Genomic DNA, 6,176 nt, shown 5'->3' with positions numbered 1-6,176 from the left:
GTGTGGAAGAAGGAGGGAGGGGGGTTAGACGAGACCCACCCTTCACTCCAGACCGGGGGCGCACCGGGCTGCAGACCCTCCTTCGGGGGCGGCACCTTCTTCACCCCCCGCTAGAGCTGTGGGTGGATCTGCCCCGTCATCACGGCAGCTGGTCGGGTCAAGAACTTGGAATCCAGGGTCAATGGTCTCTGCCCTCCGCGTAGGTTCCGCAAATTTCTCTTCTGTAAAATGGGACTAATCTCCTGCCGCCCCCCTTGCGGTAATGGAATGCGTTAATGCAGTAATGCTTAATAAATAGCAGCTGCAAGGGCCCCACACTAGGATAGAAGCTCTGCTCAGGCAAATGAGAGAGTGAACGAAGGAACAGACCAGTGTCATCCCAATAAAAAGGAAAAAATAAAATATAAAGTGTTAAAAAAGGAACAGATATGTAAAACTTGGGGGGGGGACCCACAAGAAGGAACAGAGCCTCCAATAGCCCTTCTATAGCTCACTCTCATCCCCCTCTCCCTGGTGAGGAGGCCAAAGGGGCAGGAATGGAGATGCCCCGCCCTCCTCTTGAAAATTCATCCAGCCTGGGTTCCTCCAGGGCTGGGTCCTACAGCTGGTCACGTATTCACTCAACAAACACTCTGAGCCCCTCTTCTGCCCCCAACTCACCCAGCGCTCACAGTTCAGCCCACCCAACAGGAAGCTGCCTCTCCTGCCCCAGGTGACAGGGGGCACCGGCCCTGCCCCCCAGGGCTCACCTTCCAGAATGCCCACTCTGCGCCCCAAAGGAGGAGGGATTATTCCCCACCTTCTGCACCCAGGGAAGCCACCAGAGCTTTCAGGTTTTCTATGGGGTTTTCTGGTTAAAAGGACTACAGGGAGCAGATGCAGTGGGGGACAGGGAAGGAAGGACGACCAGGGGCATGATGACAGGGTGAGGGATGCTTAAAAGCCTTTCAGGAACTGTGCGGCCTGCGCCCTGGGCCAGGGCTCATTTAGCACCATCTTCCCTGGTCTGGGTACAGGGCTCCACCGTTTGCCTCACGCGGCAGGGGGAGGTGGTGCAGCAGCCTCCCCCATTTCGGATGAAGACCCCAGATCACAGCAATCACTGCTCTCTTGGGGGGTCCACCCCCAGCCTCTCCTCTGCCCCCACCCTGGGTCCATCTCCTCTCTACCCACTCTGGTGGGCAGAGGAGCCCTCAAGAGCCCCTTGCAGAGTTCAGACTCCCAGCAGGGCAGGCACCATTTCCTTGCCCTTAGAACTACCCGCTGGGTTTGGTTGTCAGAGGAGGGTCTGGATCCCTCTTGGCAGGGTGCTCTGGAACCAGGGCAGATTCCCAGGGCAGTGAGGGATGCCCACTCCTCACAGGGCAGTCCACCATGGCTCCGAGGGCACTGAGGTTGGCATGAGAAGGGAGGAAGTCTCTCCTTCCTGAGTGGTGGCAGTGGGGAAGGGGGCAGAGAGCTGGAGGGAGGGGAGGACCAGAAGCTAGGCCTGGGCTATGGGGGTGTGCTCAGTGCCAGGGCTGGGACCCAGGACTCCAGCCACATCCAGGCTGCTGCACCCCCAAGGACATGGCCCTCTGTCTCAAGTCTGTCTTTTCAGTAGGAATGATTCATAAGTGGGCTCTGCATGTCCACTTGGCAGGCTGGCCAAGGGGCCTCCAATGTGCCAAGTTTCCCAGCCGGGCCTGGCCCCTGGGAGGTCCTGCTGGTGTTGGGACAGTGGGCCCTTGAGAAGGGCCGTGGGGGCCACAAGGTTCCCACCGAAGACAAAGAGCCCAGTGTGGGCTCCCGCCTCTTGGGTTCTGACCAGCTGCAGCTGCCTCACTGGCAAGAGTGGGGGGTGGGGTGGGGTGGAGGTCACGTTCCTTTAGCCAGGAAAGCACCCGACGCTCCCTGGCCAGCTCCTGGTCCCTCAGGCAACAGCATAATTGAAAAGCACCTTCTTAACCTGCAAGGTCACTTCCAAGAATTTAGCCTCTACTTCAGGGCATGTGAGCCTGAAGATAAATGGCCAAGGACAAGGGACAGAGAAGCACAAGTTTATGTCCTCATGCTTGTGAAATTTACTCCTCGCCCTGTTCAAATCCCAGCTCTCCCACTTGTCAGCTGTGTGACTTTGGGTAAATCACTTAAATCTTTCTGTGCCTCAGTTTCTTCATCTGCAAAATGGGGTTGACGATGAAGATAACAGTACTTCAAAGGGTTTTGCCAAGGACTGACTTTAAATGAATACTTGTAAAGCACTGAGAATAGTATTTGAATAGCGTGTGCTTATTAAAGAAAGCACTTGCTGTAGCATCCTTTGTATTGGGCTAACCCATATGAAATCACGACTTTTGTAGTTAGCAGAGATTTATAGTAAGAATTCCAAAACAAACTAATGGCCATCCAGAGGGAGCCAGACAAATAAATTAAGATCCACTTATACCATGCAATACCATCCAGCCGTTGGAAGGAATGGGGCAGATCTAGGTGTGGACATATGGAACAACTACAAAATAGACACACACACACACACACACACACACACACACACACACACACAGAGGCAATGGACAAGGCTCTGACACTTCCTAGCTCTGTGATCTCAAACGCATTATTTAATAGCCCCCCGAAAGCTGACCTCCAACTGTGACCAAGAGTCAGCACAGAGCCGTGCTTGCCCACTGGCCCCAGGAGGTCATTGCCATCTTTGGGATGGGATAGAGCTCCCTCTTCCTTTCCCTCCAGCCTCTCACCTAGAAACCAGAGCCAGGCTGCCCTCCAGGGGCCAGGCCCTCCTTCCAGAAGGCAGCCTCCTCCTCTGGACCTCCTAGGCTTGCGCCTGAGTCTAATAGGTGCCAGACTCGGTGCAGAAGGAGGGAGGGTACAGGACGGAGTGTTGCAGAGCTCTCTTTCCAAGTTCACCCTGGGTTCGGCTCTGGGAGTCCCACTCCACTTCCCAACCCACAGCAGGGAAATGTGAGTGAAGTGCAGATTCCTGGGAAGATCTCAGGCCTGAGCTGCAGGAGGGACTGTTGGGGTCAAATCTTGCCAGGGTCCCCAGCAACCTCCCTTGCCCCAGTCATTCCCATTCAGGATATCTGTCTGGGCTGCCTGGCCAGCAGCCTCCTGTGTGGCTCCACAATAATCAGCGTTCCTCCCGGGACTTCAGTTTGTTCATCTGATAAACACCCACTCTCACCTGGCTGGGTTAGAGACAAAATAATGGAAACATGCATTTGCCTTTAGGGGATTCCATTGTCCACTATCCATTATCGAAGTATCATTACTCTTTGCCATGGTCTTTGTAGCCAAGCCACACCCACCCAATCACATGCTGTAAACCCTGAGCTCCTGGAGAAAGAGTCTGGGTGGGGGGACCCCAGGCCCTGGGGAGGGAGGGAGAAGTGGGTGTAGCTTGGCTCACACCATTTCCCCAGCAACTGTCCGGTGAGGTTAACAACCCAGCCATCCCCTGTCCTGGCTCTAAGACTCCTACTTTATTCAATGGGTTCCTGAGACACCTGCCTACTCAGTGTCCCCATTCAGGGACCAGGACAATCTGGCCTGGACAAAATGGTCTGAATAAATGCCTCCACTCAGGCCAACACCCCTAAGGATGTGACTCTGGCCACCATAGGGACCATGTGCCCGCAAGATCCCTGAGAGCAATGAGCTTTTGGAAACACAGACACACATAAGGGCATGTCTTTCTTCCTTCCTTCAACCATTCAACAAACAATAGATGCATAGTGAGCATCTATTGTGCACCTGATACTGTTCAGGCACTGGTGATAGAGGATAAACAAGGCATCGAGTCTGGGAGGATCTGTGTGCACACCTGCACAGGAACTTTACCGACACACATGCACTTGCCCTTGTATTGTGCATAGAGACATCTAACTCATGCCTATAGAGGTCATAGAAGATCAAATTCATGCAGATATGCCCACATGAACATCAGTCCCTACACTGCAAGCCAACATGCACATACACATGCAAAAGTCAAATCAAGCTCACACCCATATGTGCCAAAACCAGTGTGTGTTCACTGCTGACTGTGGCTGGGTTTGTACACACATGTGAACACACACCAATGACAACAGATTCATGCACAGAAGTCACCGGCTTACACGCCCTTAAATCACATTATGCTCACACACAATATACAGACACACTGTGCACAGACATACACACATACACACACACAGTGCCCAGATAACTACTGGGAAGAAATAAAGGTAGGAGAGAGGCTCTTTGGGGGTTGAGGGTTATGCAATTACTGCACCCCAATGAGAGGGGAAGCCAAGGCCCTTCTCACACATTGTAGCTGGAGTCCAGCCACCTTCTTCTCCTACCCTGCTAAGGGCATGGCCCTCCCCGCCCATTTTCAGGAGCAGGTAGGCTGAGCTGGAAGGGAGGTTGCTTAATGCCCAAAGCTCTACCCAGTGCAACTAGGCTTACTGAGCCTTGTACCAGGGGGCAGGAGACCTGGGTTGTGGCCCCAGCTCTGCTCATCACTCATTGTGTTTTCTAGCACAATCCCTTCCCACTTTGGGCCTCTGTTGGTCCATCTGTAAGATGGGGGACGGGATGCCCTGACAATTCCTTAAGGTGCCACCCTCCCAATCAGCCAGTCCAGGAGTCTGTGAGCCCCTCTTCATCCAGCCAAGGTCCCCCACCTTGACAGTCATTCTCAATGGGGTGTCACTGCTCCCTAGAGGACATTAAGAAAATACATGAGGATGGTTTTTGTCCTTGGCAATTACTGGGGATCCCCACTATCATTCAGTGGGTGGAGGCTAGGAAAGCTAAGCTGGGAAGGGTTCTACCCAAGGAAGACTTGCCATGCATCAAATATCCCCCCAGGTATTCAGGTGGGCGAAAAGCCCATTGATCCCATTCTAGAACCCAATTGGTTTATATATGTACTAGTGGACTGGTGCATAAATTCGTGCACAATGAAAGGAAATTAATTAGAAGAAATATTTTAATATCGCTATTTGCCCTTTCTCTATAATCGACAATGACAGATGGAAACACACACACATGCGATTGGCGAACAAAGGGTAAAATGTTTAACTGCAGCAGTGTTTGACTATATTCTGCTCAGTGAGAAAACCTGAAGTCATTTTCAAAGTCCACCTTCTTTTCAGTCGGGTCAAGTTTCCAAGCTTTCTAAATCTCCATTTTCCGGCTAATGAAAAGAAAATAGGATTCCGCCGAGTCTCTTATCTGCCTACTCCAAGACTTCTGTGAGGATCAAATGAAATGAGGCACCGGAAAATGCTCCAGACATTTGGTTAAAGTGTAAAATGTTTCCACCTGTGTTCCTGGGCTGATAAAACTCCAAGGAGGTTAGTCTCTAGGGAGAGGAAGCCGGGAGTTGCTACGTGACATCATTACCCAGCACCCACAGCAACCGTTTCAGGGCTGGGCTGGGCTATGGCGATTTGGTGGCGTGTCACTCCAGGGTGATGGCAGGGCCTGTGTCCCACTTAGGGCTGTGTTGCTTTCTGGGCGCCAGGTCTGCAGTGCCGTTTCTCTGTGCCTGTAACAGCAGCTCCTGCATTGAGCATCTGCCCCCTGGTGGTCAGTGCGCATCATAGCGACCAGTCGGAAGGTGGGAAGGACTTAGCATATTAGCCTTATGCGAAATGCTTGGTTACTTTATTAGGTCCTGGGGTGTGATCATGCTAGAGTATCTATGGAAATAGAGGGCTTTTACTTTTTGTTGTTGTTAATCCTTACCAGAGGATATTTTTTCCCATTGATTTTTAGAGAGAGTGGAAGGGAGGGCAAGAGAGAGAAAGAGAGAGAAACATCGATGTGAGAGAGACACATCAATTGGTTGTCTTCTCCATGCACCCCAACTAGGGAGGGGATCGAACCTGCAACCAAGGTATATATGGCCTTGACTGGGAATCAAACCCGCAACCTGTTGGTCCGCGAGGCAATGCTCTAATCACTGAGCCACACCAGCCAGGGCGAGGGATTTTACTCTCTTAGGGCAGGATATCTTTTGGGTTTTGAAATTAGGTGTGTAGGTAGGTCATTACAGGAAAATGAATGCTCTTTAGAAAACGTGTTCTAAACGGGAGTGGGAGTCCGCCGCGGTCCCGGGCGACCTCCAATGGCCATCACAGGAACTGCAGGGCAAGGGGCGGGCGGGCTCCAGGACCAGGGACAGCGCC

The sequence above is a fragment of the Myotis brandtii genome, unplaced genomic scaffold (assembly GCF_000412655.1).
Source record: "Myotis brandtii unplaced genomic scaffold, ASM41265v1 scaffold129, whole genome shotgun sequence".
In the NCBI taxonomy this organism is placed as follows: Eukaryota; Metazoa; Chordata; class Mammalia; order Chiroptera; family Vespertilionidae; genus Myotis; species Myotis brandtii.
This window is presented reverse-complemented; position numbering follows the sequence as displayed.